This window comes from Neofelis nebulosa, chromosome 3 (genome assembly GCF_028018385.1).
Source record: "Neofelis nebulosa isolate mNeoNeb1 chromosome 3, mNeoNeb1.pri, whole genome shotgun sequence".
NCBI classification, from domain to species: Eukaryota; Metazoa; Chordata; class Mammalia; order Carnivora; family Felidae; genus Neofelis; species Neofelis nebulosa.
Genome location: NC_080784.1, coordinates 152,703,585 through 152,721,382, shown reverse-complemented (window position 1 = coordinate 152,721,382; position 17,798 = coordinate 152,703,585). Strand labels below are relative to the sequence as shown.

The window sequence follows — 17,798 nt, the reverse complement described above, 5'->3', positions numbered from 1 at the left end:
AGTGATCCCAGAACACTTGCTAGCTTTCATGACATTGTCCAGCAAAACAGCAAGCTCATTCTTGGGTGGTTGTTTCTAATCACTATGTGTATTTTTATCCCAGATGCTTTGTAATGGAATTACTAGCAAAAAAAAAAAAAAAAATCACTAGTGTCTAATTAAAGATGAGACCAAAATCGGAGATTTTTTTTAGAGTGACATCTACACAAAAAAATACAGAATCAGGAACAGAAAGAGAGATAAACCCTTGAAAAGGCAAGATGCAAAAATGTGGAAGCACAAAAGAAATGACAAAATATCTAGGAAAAGTATGGGCCTCTAGGCTACAAAGCAGTAGCATTAAAGAAAATGAATGAAGACAGAAACTTACAGAGATGTTAAATTGAGTACTGCTCTACGAGTTGTCTTCCGAGAATGAGCGTAGTTATGATGTACAGAATTTAGAGAGGGTTAGAATGGAGCAGAGCACACAGAACGGAATGTGAGTAAATTATTGCTGAGCTTTTTGAAAGGGCTTTGGGTAAATGAGAACAGGATATATGTCAGTGAAGTTCATAGAAAAAAAATTAATGCTGTTGGAAGAGTTCTACAGGTAACAACCTTAAACAAGTGGAGGCTCCTAAGGAAAGTTGAAGGCTTTCCTTAGGAAAGTTGAAAGTGGTGGTGACAAGGGTAGAGAAGCACTGGAAAAGCAGAATTCACCCAGACGAGCAACAACTGGGAAAGCTGCTTATCTGCTTATCACAGAGCTTTTGTCCTTTGACACTCAGTGGTCAAAGTAACATTTTTGCAACACATGTCACTGCAAAAAGTATATCTTAATATATAAATCCTTTATTCTGAGTATAAAAAGTCTGGGGCATCTGAGCGGCTCTGTTGGTTGGGTGACTGGCAATTTTGGCTCAGGTCATGATCTCACGATTGTGAGACCGAGCCCTGTGGCGGGCTCTGTGCTGACAGCCTGGATCCTGCTTGGAATTCTCTCTTTCCCTCTCTCTCTGTACTTCCCCTACTCTCTCTGTCACTCTCTCTCAAAATATATGAATAAACATTAATTTTTTTAAAAGTGGACCTTCTTAGATCTGTCAATTAGAAGTCTTGTTTGAAATGTGATAGGAATAACAGAATGCATGGGGCTAAGTTAATGGTGCCCACACATACACAGAAATATGCAAATACATATACATGTATGTACAATATACCTATATTCTCCTTTGAACCATCTTCAGTTTTGCCTGTTGAAATGTTTAACTCTTGTTTCAAGAGTGGCAAACTTATCTGAGACATTAGTTCTGGTTATTTCCATTTAACTATGTAACCTTAATCTATTTAACTAAAGAACCTCTAGATTTCTACGTGTGAAAACTCAATTAGTAAAATAATTTTTAAGATCCATTTTATGTATCATATTGTATTCCGTTCTCTGAGTTTCACTTTAAAAAAAATCTCAAAAAATTAAGATCTACATTCAAAGTTGCCTTTGTACTTGAAAGCAGGATCAGGATATATGAATGTTTTTAAACTTATAGTAACCTTTCTTAATCATCCATTTGAAGGAAGCCTTCAAAGGTGGTGACAGATCATACTGCCTTTTGTATTTATTGGATATAAAGTTAGAGCCTACAGTAAATGCACTTAATGACATTAATGCATGCATAGCATTTTTTTCAATGTGTCACATATAATTTTTGTGCAGTGCATGATATATGTAGCAACTAAAAGTATAAACCACCTGTTGTTCAGATTTTCACTGTTGAGAGTACTGCATTGTTTAGCGTTTTCTACAGTGTGCTGTGTGTCAATATTGATTTCAGAAAAAGTAATAAAGGATCCTGTCAAAATAAAATTAAAACCTAAGGCAATTTACTTTGCTGAAGGGGGTCAGCTTTAATAACCATCACCATCTTACCAGAACTGCTGTGAAATTTCATTAACACTGTACTCCACTCACATATCAGCTAGGTTTACAATTACTACTTGATTATATGTCTGTATAGATCGTTAGGCACAAGTCTCCTTTTTGTGCCCTATATCGTTTGGTACATGGGGTTTCTTTTCAATTCAGTGGAAGCTCTATTCGAAGAAAGAAAATGATAATAAAGAAAAGGTTGGTATCGGAACTTTCCTTGACTCTGCACAAAATTACTCAACATGTTAAAATATCAAGACATTTGACATTTTAATCGATTCACCCTTAAGTTGGATACCTACTTGAGATCACTACAGGGTGGCTGTATATGGAAAAGTAAAGGAAAAAAAAAACATGCAAGAGTTTGGGAGGAGCTAGGCTGTGTATCAGGAAGAACATGCAACTGCCTTTTTCCCCAGCTTTGAGATGAGGTACATTCTCAGATCCTTCTATTACCTATCAATACTGTTGACCCTTCCAATGCATTAGAGAACAAAACTGAACCGCCCAGAACTACAAAACTACAAGGGCACTGAAATGGCAAGAGATATAAACATGTGGATCCTCTCATTCAGTAGGTTGATGTTCCTATGTAATTCTTTTCAACTATAGGCTGGAATATTTTTTTTATATTTTTTAATGTTTATTCATCTTTGAGAGACAGAGGGTAAGCGGGGGCGGGGGGGGGGGGGGAAAGAGAGAGAGAGGGAGAGGGAGACACAGAATCAGAAGCAGGCTCCAGGCTCTGAGCTGCTAGCATGGAGCGTGATGCAGGGCTTGAACTCATGCACCTGTGAAATCATGACCTGAGCTGAAGTCAGATGCTTAACCAACTGAACCACCCAGGTGCCCCTAGGCTAGAACATTTTTATCTTAAACTTTGAGTGAAGTCATTTTGCAAGTTTTGGTTTTACGCTTCAGTAAATAATATTGTCTTGCGCGGTATCCAAAACAGATCAACTACAAGGAATGCTTCTCAGTAACAAATAATGGCATGAGGTCCCAACATACTTACATGTGTATGTATTTGAGAGACAAGCTATAAATTATCTTATAAACCATGTAATCCATAGGTCTGGCCACACCGACGTTGCAAGATAAGTTTTAAAATAAGGGTAGATATCTGTCAATCACTTAGGCTTATCAACCCCAGGGTTTGGATACAGCCCACTGTTGAGGCAATCCTGATCAAGTGGGAAGTGTTTTAGAAGACCATATTCACCAATGGGTAATTTCTAGGTAATCATGTAGCATTAAGCCCAATGCCTAGTGTCCATCAGACGTCACAGAATTTCTGAGGAACAATGCTTTTCATCAATCCAGTCTTGAATCATTCAGGTGTAGGTTAAGACCTGGTCCTAATTAAGCTATTTTGCTTCAGTTGGAGGTCAGTTACAAGCAGTTGAATCACCTTCCTTTTTCCTAGAATCATTAGGTCACATCTGCCCTGTAATTACTGTCATTGCTACCCAAAGATTATCTTAATATATTGATTAAACATTCTAGATTTGAAGGAGAGGGGAAATGGGTGATGGGCATTGAGGAAGGCACTTGTTGGGATGAGCAGTGGGTATTATATATAAGCTAATTTGACAATAAATTATATTAAAAAGAAAGACATCTCAAAGAAAAAAAAGCTCTAGATTTGAAGTAAAACAGAACTTCTTTCAAACCTAGGCCCTATCTTCTATTAACTACATGAAGTATTATTTCCCTCTCAGTTTTCTTACCAAAGTAAAAAGATAATTATAATTTCTACATTACAGGATTTACAATAATTTGAACAGACAATATTTTTAAATAGAATGAATATCATACTGTGTAGTAAATAATAAATAACAAATATTAACTATGTTCTCTTATCTTACGAGAAACATAGATCATTAGGACTATTTCAGACTAATATGGAAGTTGGATCCTGCCTTGGATATTGTAAAGTAAATGAACAAACTTTTACAGTGCCAGTCTCATAGCTGGATTCAATTGTCTTTCCTTATCTGTTAGAGCTGACAGTAACAAGAGTGATAATACATCCCTTTCACCCAAGAGTTTTGCTGCCTCAAACACCTTTTGGTGGCGTCACTGGGAAAATGTCTATTCCATGACTTAATACCTGCAATCAGCAAGAGTTGCCTGTGTCACTGTTACCATTTCAATATGGAGACATAGGTGAAGGAGACATAAGTACAGACCTTTTATTTTACCCAGCCACCAGTATTATGTAAAACAGAGCTCAAGATGAGCACAGATATCCAAGATATCAAAATTAATGGACTAAGCTTCCTAAAGAGTGAATTCATCCTCTCAGTTTTGGGATTAGTCTCTTCTCAATAAACAGCATACTAGGCAGTGGGTTGGATTATATATATATATATATATATATATATATATATATATATATATATAAAATACACACACACATACATGCACGCATATATATACACACATACGTGTATATATATACACATGTATGCATGTATATATGTGTATATATATACATATACATATATGTATATATGTATATGTATATATATACATGCATACGTGTGTATATATATACACATACATATATATGTATATATATGTATATACACACATGTGTATATATACGTATGTGCATATGTATATGCATATGCATATATACATACATGTGTATATATGTGTATATACATATATACATGTGTATACATATGTATACTCATACATATATATACACACATACATATATATATATATAACTTTTTATTTAAATTCTAGTTAGTTAACAGTGTAATATTGGTTTCACGAGTAGAATTTAGTGATTCATCACTTACATATAGCACTTAGTGCTAGATTGTATTTGAATAGTACTATTTGGGTGCCATATATATAGGCCTTCTCTCCCTGATAAGAGGCAGTCAGTCCCCAAATCAGAATCTGCGTACTTCTGCAGTCTAGTGGATCCCCCATGTAATAGATCCAGCAGATCCTTTTGAAAAACAGGGTTCATGGTGGTCCATCCCTAGCATTACAGAAATTATAAGTTGGGCACAGATTTAGGAATGCCATAGACCTTCACAACATTTAAACTTCAGGAATGAAATCTTTCTATTTTCTTCTTCCGCATATGCACACTACCTGATTCTCTTTCCATTCTGCCTCAGAATAAGTGATGTTCCTTTTTCTTTTCAAGAAATTAAGAGTATGCAAATAGACTCTTCTTGATAAAATCCAGAATCTATCATTTATTAGGTCAATGAGGGTGAGCTCTTTAGCTCCTCTGAGGCTTCATCATCAAATCATCAAATAGTGATCAAAGGTTTTGACGATTACATGATATAATGTAATAAGTTACTTGGCCTAGGGCCTGAAATATAGTAAGCAACCAATAAACACAAGCTGGTTTTGTCACTCTCATGATTAATATTACTCTTACTACCTATGTTTCATTTAGGATACATCCTAGGCGACTTGATTCATTGCTAAGCAAAATCTTGCACTGGAACCCCACACCCTAGACTTTTTTTCATTTATGAGAAAAGAATAAGAGTAAGAGTTACTGACATCTATCTTCAATTTCTTATTTCCTATCCACTTTAAGACAATCTCGTCTTCCACTTTCATATTATTCTGAATTACCAAATGAAATAATTCATTTAGTCCTTGTTCCATTTGAGATTCCTGTATTCTATATAGACTGTAACATTCATCATTAGTTTGATATTCCAATAACCAGAATTTCAAATCTTTAATTTACCATTGAGCAGGGCATTGGCTTTTTTTAATATATCATAATCAATTTGCCTTATTATAAATGTAACTATTGGGGCGCCTGGGTGGCGCAGTCGGTTAAGCGTCAGACTTCAGCCAGGTCACGATCTCGCGGTCCGTGAGTTCGAGGCCCGCGTCAGGCTCTGGGCTGATGGCTCAGAGCCTGGAGCCTGTTTCCGATTCTGTGTCTCCCTCTCTCTCTGCCCCTCCCCCGTTCATGCTCTGTCTCTCTCTGTCCCAAAAATAAATAAAAAACGTTGAAAAAAAATTTTTTTTTAAAATAATAAAAAAAATAAATGTAACTATTATTTTGAAACCACATGACTCACAGGATAAAACCTAACACCTACTAGTATTTTGTCCTGATTGTAACCTTCATATGAATTTTGTGTCCTGCTTCTTCACCATCCTTTTGGTTGAATCAAGGATGGACCCGACAACTTATGGTCATTTTCAGGTACTAAAAGACTTCAGGTCCCATTAATCCCCCAACAGATCAGTAGCAACATGTTTACTCTTAAAACAATTTTTTTTAATCTTCCAAATTTTAGTTGAAATTAAACTTCTTCTTTCCTCCACTTTTGGAAGCCTGAAGCCAGAAAAGAGTATGGGTTTTATTAGTTCTATTCTTTATACCATTAGCACTTACATATCTTCTGACTAGTGGTACCACTAACACCTCCAGAATTTAAAACAGGGGGAAGTAGGAGTGTTATGGGCATGAAAAGTATCTTTCTTGACATGTACCTTCATGAGCTGGCTACAGAGATCCGTAGGCTGGACAGCTGTCAAAAGCAGGCTCTTGTTCCTATGTTTATTTTGATGAACGCTTTGGAGATTCATTTCAAAATAAGTCATTCATTCACAGTTCCTTTGATTCGGGAGAATGCATCACTCCTGGATACTCTTCATTTCTTACTTAGCACCTGGGTATTTGGGAGTACTACTGGATCCTTTTCTGCTGAGTGCTCCAAAACCCTGATGGGGTCCTCTGGGACAGAGCTTTACAACTTCTACTTCCAGCACTCGTTCCATACACAACACACAGAAAAGTATCCTTGACTCACCATTTTGTGGGAATTAATCAATAACCAAATGCAGACTTTTTCTGTTTTGTTGCCTGGTAGGGTGTTCCAGGCACGGGCTGTTTTAAAATTTTCAGTTACGAATTTGCATCCTCGCAAGGATAAGTGTTAAAGATCCGAAGGTGACACTATCAGCATACCTAAAGTTGTCTCAAAAAAATCTATTTCTCTAATTGCCTACTGAATTCTTTAGCACTGTATGTTTTTGAATGATTGAGTCCCATCACTGGATGGGTGCTCAGCACTCATTTTCAAATGTAAGACTGGTTGATCCATCTGATTTTAAGACTATGAAAACGTTAAAAAGATAGTTCCCCTTTTTAACATCTTGTTAACCTAGCCAGAGTTTTGTCAAAATTCTCTACAAATTCTAGTGTTCTACAATCTGGTTGGACTCTATAAAAAAAAAAAACAAACAAAAAAAACAAACTACTGAATCCTTTAGAACAATTGCAAAGCCTGGCTTAGCAATCTTTTCCTTGCCTTAGACACAGGCCTCCAACTGACTTTAAAAAAAAAAAAAAAAAAAAAAAAAAAAAAAAAAAAAAAAAAAAAAAAAAAAAAAAAGTGGCTCAGTCCAAAGCATCCAATTCTTGGTTTTGGCTCAGGTCAAGATCCAGTTTGTGAGACTGAGCCCCGGGTGGGGCCCTGTGTTGGCCCCAGGTCAGGCTCCGCACTGACAGCATGTAGTCTGCTGAGGATTCTCTTTCTCTCTCCACTTCTCCCCCACTTAATGTGTACACACACACACACACACACACACACACTCTCTCTCTCTCTCTCTCTCTCTCTCTCTCTCTCTCAAAATAAACAAACATTAATAAATAAAAACAAAGGTGACTTCTATGCATTTTAGGACACCAGATTTTAAGAAATAAGAGGTGGAAGGAAAAGCCAAATAATTAATTGACTTGGCAAGAAAGCACAGCCTGTTCATTCCATCTATCCTATACCAAGCCACTCTGCTAATACAATGAGAACTCTCATTTATCTCCATCTTTGATTGCAGAGCTCTTTGGGAACTTCTCTTGCTATTTGGACTCTGGAGAAACCAGACATTCTTCAGGACTCACTCAGGAAAAATTATCTTTTGCTTTTCTGAAACACACACACACACACACACACACACACACACAAAATTTTTCTTTAACATGAATCCAGTAATATTTTCTGCATATTTATCACATTTTACTCTGCATTATAGTTATTAAAATAATCTTTCCTTTACACATTCTTGAGGTTGCAGGTCATGTATAATACCTGTTTGCTTTCCCATTTCCCATCACATTGTCTAGCAGGTTACAAATGTTTCTTGGGAAATTTGGACATTTAAGTCATTTGAATTCTTGCAAATATATACAACGATATTGGGTGACTGGCTGTGTTTCACTTTGAAATGTAATGATAGTTTCATATAGTGAAATGAGTACTCAAAAATAACTTGGATATAATTAGGTTTATTATATTTAAAATAGGCTCTTTTGACTTTTACTAGTCTTCTCAGTCCCACAGAGGAGTACATGTAGGCCATACATCTCACTTGGAGCAAGTCAAAGTTTATTAGGAAAAAAGAAATCGCCCACTGTTTTTGTCTTTGCACTAGAGAAGGCAGTTCTTTTCCTAAAGTAGATTGACAATGGCTGAGGCACAATATCAATATTGGCAGTTCACTATGCTTTGGAGACCTTGAGTCAGCAGACAAATATTCCCAAATGCACTCACTCTTATTACGCAAGAAATAAGCTGTAGGGGACTTTTGATTGCAAATGGTTCTAGTTTACTAAGGAAAGACTGTGGTCATTAGTGAGCATGTTTTATTGAAAACAGCCATTATGCTGAATGAGACATCCTATTTAAGAAAGTTCAAGTGAGATGTCAGTGTTTGGTAAAAACTTTTAAAGTCAAATCAAAAGATCTATCTAGGAAAAAAAATAACATTTCTGCTTATAGTTTGTAAACCTATGTATTTCTGAAGGACCCCAAAAAATTAGGTTACTATTCGGCCTCAGATGGCTTCTGAAACAATCTTGTCATCCCCAAATTCTTTATATCAGATTCAACCCCTTCAGTAAAGTAGTATTTATTACAACTACCAAATGAAAAACAAATTTGCAATGCATTGTGGGGGCAGCAAGGTGAAGTATAACATCTTTGCTATTGAGAATTCTTGAGTTGAAAAAATATGGGAATACACAAAATAATTAAAGTAAATGAAATAGGTCATTAAGTGCTGTATAAATGGGAAAATTATAGGTATAAAGAGATTCAATATGGAGTAATAAAGGAAGACTTCCATTAGAGAGGGCAAGTTTAACTAGAAACTGAAAGATAATTTAGATAAAAGAATAGGGAAAGATGACAGATACCTTATACATAACCACAAAACAATATTTTAATCACTGAATGTATAGAGTGTATTTTTTTAAAGCTTATTTATTTTGACAGAGACAGAGACAGCACTTGTAGGGGAGGGGCAGAGGGAGGGGAATACAAAGAATGCCAAGCACACTCCACACTGTTAGCTTGGAGCCCGATGTGGGGCTCCAACTCATAAAGCCATGAGATCATAATCTGAGCTGAAACTGAGAATTGGATGCTTAACTGACTGAGACACCCAGGCGCCCCAGAATATACTTTTAAAGGAAAATTAACTTATCTTGCCACTAGGGAAATAGAATATGATATAGGTAACTAATAGAATTTTAACTCTTGGCAATATAAAATTTAAGTAAACTTTTTTTTTAAAATAAATCTCACATGATCTACAGATCATAGAAATCTTCCATGGCTTTAATTATCAGAATTCTAGCATCGTTCATTGGCTTGTTATAACAATAATCCCTCCTAAAGAAAACTGTGCCTCCCACAGTCTTGCTGCAGGATTCAACCTTAAGCAGCTTAACCCTGAAAATCCACTGAGTCATCAACTCTCTGACCTTCTCCCTAGTTACCATTCATGTAAGCAAGGAAGGACATATGATTCAAGGGCAGCTAATATAAATTTAGGACTTATATTGCTATAAAAAGCTGCAACTAGGGTTTTGGTTATACTGAAACCATCATGCTTCCTCTCTTGCAAGACTTGTAAGAATGATACCATATAAACAAATAAGATAACTAAACAGAGAAGACTAGGGAATGTAGTTGAATTATTACAGAGCATCTGAATGAATCTTCATGTATATTCCTGCAACTACTGGGTCTCTGAACCTGACTTTGGTTGTCAATGATGCTTCCTTTCCCACAATGAAGTCTTCTTATACGAAGATTCCCATGTTTGTATTTCCATAAAGTTGTACTTTATTTACTTCCCTTTGTATATATCTCCTGACCTCTTAAGTTGTCTTGATAATGTCTGTTCATTACATTCCAAGAGTTTAAAAAGCATGTTCTAGGAGCGTCTGGGTTGCTCAGTTGGTTAAGCATCCAACTTCGGCCCAAGTCATGATCCCGCACTTCCTGGGTTTGAGCCCCACGTCAGGCTCTGTGCTGACAGCTCAGAGCCTGGACCCTGCTTCAGATTCTGTGTCTCCCTCTCTCTATGACCCTCCCCTGCTTGTACTCTCCCAAAAATAAATAAATGTTAAAAACTAAAAAAAAAAAAAAATCATGCTCTAGATGCCCTTATAGTTTTCTCTCTGCCTGAAATACTTTCCATTCACCTAATCTTACCTTCAGTTAGCTTATATATATGAATGTAAGGGTTTGTTCAGATGTACATTCCTGGGGAATTCAAAGATTCTTAATGTGCTTTCTTCTAGACTTCTATGTCACTTAAGGTCATGCCCATTTCATCACATTTACTACATTCTATTATGTGGCCCAGTAAATATCTTTTTCCACCAAATGGTAGGATTTGAAAACAAGTTCACTACTGGACTAATTTGAATAGTTCTGGGACTTACAGAATAGTACCTGGGTCATTATAGAGACTCAAAAATTACCAGGTGAATAAAAATGGTAATGCCTGTAAGTATTTAAATATTTGGAAGCTAAGAAATTTCAAGACATGACAAATGTTTTTTATGAGTCCAGAGGAAAGAATTACTTACTTTGATGTAGAGGAGTTTGACAATGAAAAGAATTAATACCAACATAAATATAAACATTAACACAATTTATATCATGGAGGTTATAAGAATGAAGTTAAAGTGGGGTATTACATGAATGTTGCAATAACTAGAATAAATTCTGTGATACAGAGTTAATGTGGAGATAATATATGTTGAAAAAGTTATTTTCAGTTGTGTTAATTTAGTGCCAAGTTATTACTACAAATTTACATTCTGTTTGAATTTATAAAAATGTAAACTAGATTTATAACAGGAAAAGAATAGATAACAAATTCACTAGATTTTCTCAAATGATGTAGATATTTTTTGCTTATTTCTAAATGGTTCTAAAAATAGCATGTTGCTGAATTACAACCTTATTCTAAGAATTTTATGAAAATATCAATGGGATTTAAGCTATTTCTGTGGCTAAAGTATCTATATTATACAGTGAAATAAACCTAACATTTTAGTAAAAAAATGTATTTAATGCCAAATTTATCCTTTATGACTATATATAAAGAATTTTGTGGGCTTTTTTCCTACAGTTTAGGAAAACAAGAAGCTGAATAGTGAAGTTAACATGTGACTAAAATTCCTTAACTGTTCAGTCTCTACAAACACTCTCAAAAGCCTTCTTCATCTAACCCTGTCTCATATTTCATTGCAATGCTTGCCAATCAGTTACAGTCTTTGGCCCCATGTCACTTTCATCCCATTGGATGACTGTCATGGGAGCTGCCCAATGGTGCGCTGCTAATGAGGCAGCTTAAAGAGCAGCTGGGGAAGTGCAATTGCTGGATTAGGGTCAAGGCCAAGAGAGAAAATGGATGAGAGAGATCGAGTCTGAATGACTGCCAATAAGCAGGGGTTCTATTATCCTGCTAAAACAGGACATTCATTACCATCTATTGTAACATAATTTGGGTTCAGTCAAGCTGTCTCTCCCTCTCTTTGGATTTACAATTCATAAACCACAAATGGTCCAAAGGGTGCATTGTCCCTTGTGGCCCTGTAACCCTGGGTGAGGGGGAAGCATGGCAGAAATGAATGAGCTATAAAGTCCCTAGTGTGAGCACCATCAGGGCTGACACCTTGTTCCCTGAAGCTGTGACATAAGTTGTAGGCACAATGCCGAAAAAGTTTTGCATGTCTTTGGAGCCAGTTTGCTCATTAAGCAAAGATAAAATAAAAAGTCCTTGTTTATCCTTTGCAAAAATCAAATCCTGATGCTAACAGCCAGTATCTCCATGCTAATTTCCTCTTGTTACTGGTAAATTTACTGCACAGGAACAGAAGAGGCTTGTTTTTCCATAAGGAACAAACTCTTGGGTTTTTAGACCAAGTTCTTCTAAGTCTCAGAGAATAATCTATTTTTCCAGTAGTTTTGTGTTGTTTCTACATATGAAAAATGACATATATAAAATTGCCTCATTATGTCTTTTTCTTCTTTAATCACAAAGCTTCCTTTAAAAAGGATAAATGTCCCTTCCCTTCTTCCTCTTCCCCTCTTCTTGTGCCCCTACTGGTCTTTTTCAATTGTACTACTTATTACCATTCGGATTCAGTTCTAAGGCCCACCTGCCATCTGAACTAATGGAACCATAGTGTTATTGTCTATGTGCTGTACTCGGTTAGGAAGGCAAATGAGCTTGGTGAAAAGAGAGCAAGTACAATAATTCAGAGCAAATTAACCAAGGCACAGTGAAAATAATTAATCACTGTAGTAACGAAAACATATGCATCATCTTTGTTCTAGCCTGATTGATAATGGAACACTGTTTACTTCTGGCTGTGGGGCAGGTAGACCTCACAGAGCATCCTCTACCAAAGGGTTGCTTCCATAAGTCACAGATGAAAGTACTGGAGGACAACTGGTAGTTCTTATACATCTTTTTAAATATGGTTTTAACATAGGTAACTTTTAGCTTGTTCTTGCATTTTCTGGATGTGTAAGAATCCAATCCATGTTGCCTTTCTTTCCTCAGGTGTTAAAGTCTCATCTCCTATGTATGACTGTTTCACACACCATTGCCTGGTGCAAATTTGCCATAATTCATCTCCTAATTATTTTTTCATATGCTTTATAAAAAGATTATCTTATGTTAAAATTTTGGTGTTTTAATTTTAAAGGCTTAACAGTGTAGGTATTTCAAACTGCCCAAACCATAGTAAATGATCGTTAGCAAAATCTGTCCATGATTCTTCTAAAGATCACTATAAATGTATTTATAAATTTCAAAATATACACTGCCTTATTTAATTCTTAGAAATAGAATTGTCTTGTAATGGATTTGGGACATTTAATATTATGTTTTAATGTATTATCATAACAACTCAGATACCTAACTGTAAAATGCCATATTCTGATCAACAATATCTGTAAGCTCTTAATAGATCATCTTTATTGAAGGCATATAGTGCTCAACACTGAGTGTGTGTGTGTGTGTGTGTGTGTGTGTGTGTGTAAATGTATTAATGTTCCTGAAAGCTTAAAATAGTTGATTAATTATAGCTATTTCCTTTCACAAAAGATAATGAGTTTAATCTCTGGATCATTGATCTAATAAGATATATATTTTTGATGCTAATACAACCCAGATGAATGAATGTAAAAGTAAATTTTTTGAGGATGTGGATGCTAGGTATTCAAATCTATGAAATTTAATCTTATATTGAATGATGCTCATGGCCAGGCATAATAATTAGCCTATGTTTTACAAATAGTTCTGTGTCCGAATATAAACATTGTTTTCCTGAGGTAAAGTTTCCATTCTGAATTTGTTTATGAAATACATTCCTACCCTGACTCATTTAATTGTTCCTTTAACAAATATGGAGTCTATGAATTAAAGGTTGGAAACATGACATTCAAAGGAAGTGTTTGCCTCAAATAATTAAATAGAAATTGAAATAAATACTAGGGACAGAGAGAAGGGGAGGGAGGGTGAGAAATAGGGTGGGAGAAATATTTTTCTTAAAACATTTATTCACTTTTGAGAGACAGAGAGACAGAGCGTGAGCAGGGGTGGAGCAGAGAGAGAGACACACAGAATCCAAAGCAGGCTCCAGTCTCCAAGCTGGGCAGCACAGAGCCCGACGCAGGGCTCTAACTCACTGACCACCAGATCATGACCTGAGCCAAAGTGGGTCACTCAACCGACTGAGCCACCCAGGAGCCCCGAGAAAGATTTTTTTATATAGCCATCAGTACATTCTAAAGGAATCTGCCATTGGAAGGTTTTTTTTTTGTTGGGAGATGAAATGATTGGTAAAAAGAAAATTTAAAGGTAGAAACAGGATCTAGTCTTAATTACTCAGTATAATGACAATAGTGAGGAGATTCTGGTTCTCTGGGTTAAGTTTAAAGAAAAGGACAGTTGCCAATGATGGGGGTTATATAAACCCTTCCTGGAGAAAAACTTAAAATATGGGCTTGGGTAAGAATCAAGTAGAATTTTTAAATAGGATTTCTCCACAGGACCTTTAAAATTGTCAATAAAATTACCAAAACCATGAGAGCTTAGTAAATTTGTAAACTTTGAATAAAGGGGCTGAATTTAGCAATGGGCAACACCAAAAATCAGCTTCTAGATGAGAAGACAAATGGGTCACAATCATAATTCTCAGTGCAGTAACATGTTTGTAGACATCACGTGCCTTTTAAATGTCACCAAGACAGTTAATACTTGGTTAGCTGCTGCTCATGGGGTTGCTGAATGCCATTACATTTTGGAAATAATAAGGGCTCCCATTCATTTAGTTTTTACTCTGAGACAGGTACTGTGCTCAGTGCTTTACTCCTCACCATATACCTCTTCTATAAGGAAAGTATTTTCCCATTTTTTCCCCAAAGAGAAGATGAATGCTTAGAGAGAGTTTAAGTAATTTGCTTTAAATCACCCAGCTATTAAATTGTAAAGTTGAAATTCAAATCTAAGCAGTCTGGCTCCACAGCCTATGCTCTTAACCACTGAACTAGACTAGTAGGGAAGGAAATGCTAATGTGTTCCCCTAAGCATTGCATTTCTGCCAGGGAATGACTTTAATACCAATAGAGAATTGGTCTTTTGGAATGAAGCCCTAAGGGATAAAGAAAAAATAGCAACTTTAAAATAAAAAGAATAATGAACACAAATAGAAGCATATTTTAACATTATATTTCTTTCATTAAATATATTTATCCACTCAGCTTCTTGGAGAGTTAAGAACTAGTCTATAAACTTTTTTGAAAATATGTTTATTAATTTAGTATATGTTTAAACAGATCTAATATCCCATTTTCCAACCTTCCCTTATTTCTAGTGGACAGTCAAGGAATAAATACATAGACAAAATATTTTCCTTAACAGCTTAGAATCATTGTCTAGAAATTATTGATAAGGTTTATCCAGCCTCTAAATGACTATTTATCAAACACCTTCTCATTTGAAAGTTACTAATATATAAATATACCTATGAATCAAATATTTGTCCTTAAAATTTTAATTTAATGTTACGATTTAGGGTATACTTAATACTCCAGGAAAGTGTGGATGTAAATACACATACCTTTATCTCTACCATCATTCCACCCACACACCCATGCATAAAACAATCACATTTTGTAGGTAAAAGCAAAAGTTCGTATCCTTAAGATAGTTATATGAATAGAACAGCTATTATCCCCAACAGCTTAAAAAATATGCCTGTTAATTGTGTCAGTGCAAAAGCATTTTGTTATCTTAATAACTATTTTCTCCCTTAGCTTATTAAAATATATTCCTGGAGGCTTCCAGAACCCATTTCATATCTGCAAGCCTCCAAAAAACACCTCACAAATGGTGACATTAGTGGCACTGGTAATCGGAGCAGAGGTAAAGAATGTAAATGAGAAGTGCTGTGTAAATCAGCCTCGATATTGTTTCTGCTGCTTTTATCTGTCCACTGTGGGTTGGGTTCATTGCTACAGGAGCTCATCCTGGCTGATAAAAACCACAATCAAGTTGCAGACCAAGACAAATAGCTCTCAAAGGAATGCTGACAAAAATGGGAATTATAGAAATTTCCACATCACCTGCTTCCGTAAGTCCATAATTTACAGTCACATCCTTGACGCCATGTGCATTTTTATTTTGGTAAATGCTAGATCTACACTGCAGTTCAGTGTTCTCTTGAAATAACCTGCACTTGACAATTTAATGGGAACACCCTCTGGTTGGCTGGATTCCCCTACGATCTACTTGCTCTTACATTTTTGGCTATAGCGGCCAATCTTCTCCTGCTCCCTTCTGGCAAGTTTCTTGGAAGTAAAAATGTGGAAAGATTATCAGAATCATGAGCAGAAAAGCCTTGTGAAATATCAGCTGAAAAATACATGAAATATAAGTTATCTGAAAGAGTATCCCATATTAGAAAGCCCATTTTGCTTTTGAGCTTAGTAAACCAATGAGGGGGGTGTTTTGTTTGTTTTAATTTTAAAGCAATGGTATGAACATGTTTTTTAGGGATTAATCTTTTTTTGGAGAATGCATAACATATATAGGCAAAAAAGAAAATATATATATATGTTATGCCAATTTTTCTCCGTCACCAATTTTAACTTGGGGGAAAAGAATTTAATATGTTTCTGGGGAGGGGGGGCCAACATTGTGAAGAAGTGAGGGGTCCGAAGTTCCCTGGTCTTGCAAACACAGCAGTATTGAGGCCAAAGGACTTTGAACTCCAAGCGTCTGGGTGGCAAAGTGACAGAGATGCCTCCAAGGATCCACGGGGACAATCCGGTGGGCCATAAGTACCTGGATCCCAAACTGGGAGAGATAAAACAAACGAGTGGCAGAGGAATGGAGAGGGGAGGGGAGGGATCCCTTTCTGCCAAGAGACAAAGGGAAGAGAAAGAGGCTGGGAAAGTGTAGGACAGTATCTGGAGGAGAGAAAAACCACAAAGTTGGGTGGAGAAAGATCCAATCTCTAACTGCGGGGCTTTCTCCAGACTGGGGCCAGCTGCCCAGATCCCGCACCTGGGAGGAGGGGAGCCAGTTGCAGGCTCAGTAACTAGTTCAGAGAAACAGTCCACATTGGGAGAAAGCGATCCACTCTCTGGAGTGCTGTGGGTATATACCCACTCAAAGGGCAAAGGCTGCCTGTGCCCACCAGCCACAGGCCATATATCAGCGGCACAGGGCGGCACTTCCCCAAAACGGGGACAGAGTAGGAACCTTAAAGACATCAGGGTTTAAGTCCCAGCCGAGCACCAGGGAAGCATGGGAGTTGGCAGAGTGGGACAAACTGCACACATGGCACTGAGGCGGCGGGGCATCTCTTCCCGAGAGCCAGGATTCAGGCAGTGGGAATCTTTAAGACATCGGGGTTTAAATCCCAGCCAAGCGCCAGTGAAGGCAGGGGAGTAGGCAGAGCAGGACAAGTCACTTTGTTTGTACCGTTAGCACAGTGAGGACGGCTTGAACAGAGTGGTTTGGGACACCTGGTCCGTGAAGAAGAGACTGGGCTGTCGCCATTTTTCTCCCCATCACCAACAAGGTGGGGCTTCAGGGAAGGGACAGTGGGCCCACAGGAGAGGCAGGACCCACCGACACCAAACCACTCCCCTCTGCTGGGTAGCTGCTTATCTACTGCAGCTGGATTGACACTGACAAACCAGACAGCCCATCCCCCAGACCAGCACTGTTGCATTGCCCAATTTAATTCTCAGACAATCCTCTCTCTCTAAATACACACACACACACACACACACACACATAGAAATATATATAGAGAGAGAAATATACACATACACGTACTTCCTTCCTTTTCTCCATATCTCTTCCCTCCTCTAGTATGGTTACTCTGGTTGTTGGTTTAAGCAGACATATTCAATCTATTCTCTTTATACATGTTCTACATCTTCTTTCCTTTCCTTTCTCTCTCTCTCTGGATTAAGCTGAATAGTTTCTCTGTCTGGTCAATTTTTCTTTTCTTTTCTTTTTCCCGGCCCCTGTCATTTCTGTCTTTGTATGGGATAAG

The 17,798-nt window shown here is 36.9% G+C and overlaps 1 pseudogene; it reads right to left on the bottom strand.

The window, feature by feature from the left end:
• Positions 1-15,755, bottom strand: part of LOC131508072 (actin, cytoplasmic 2-like) — a 52,682-nt pseudogene extending 36,927 nt beyond the window's left edge.
• Positions 15,756-17,798: the final 2,043 nt, after the last annotated feature.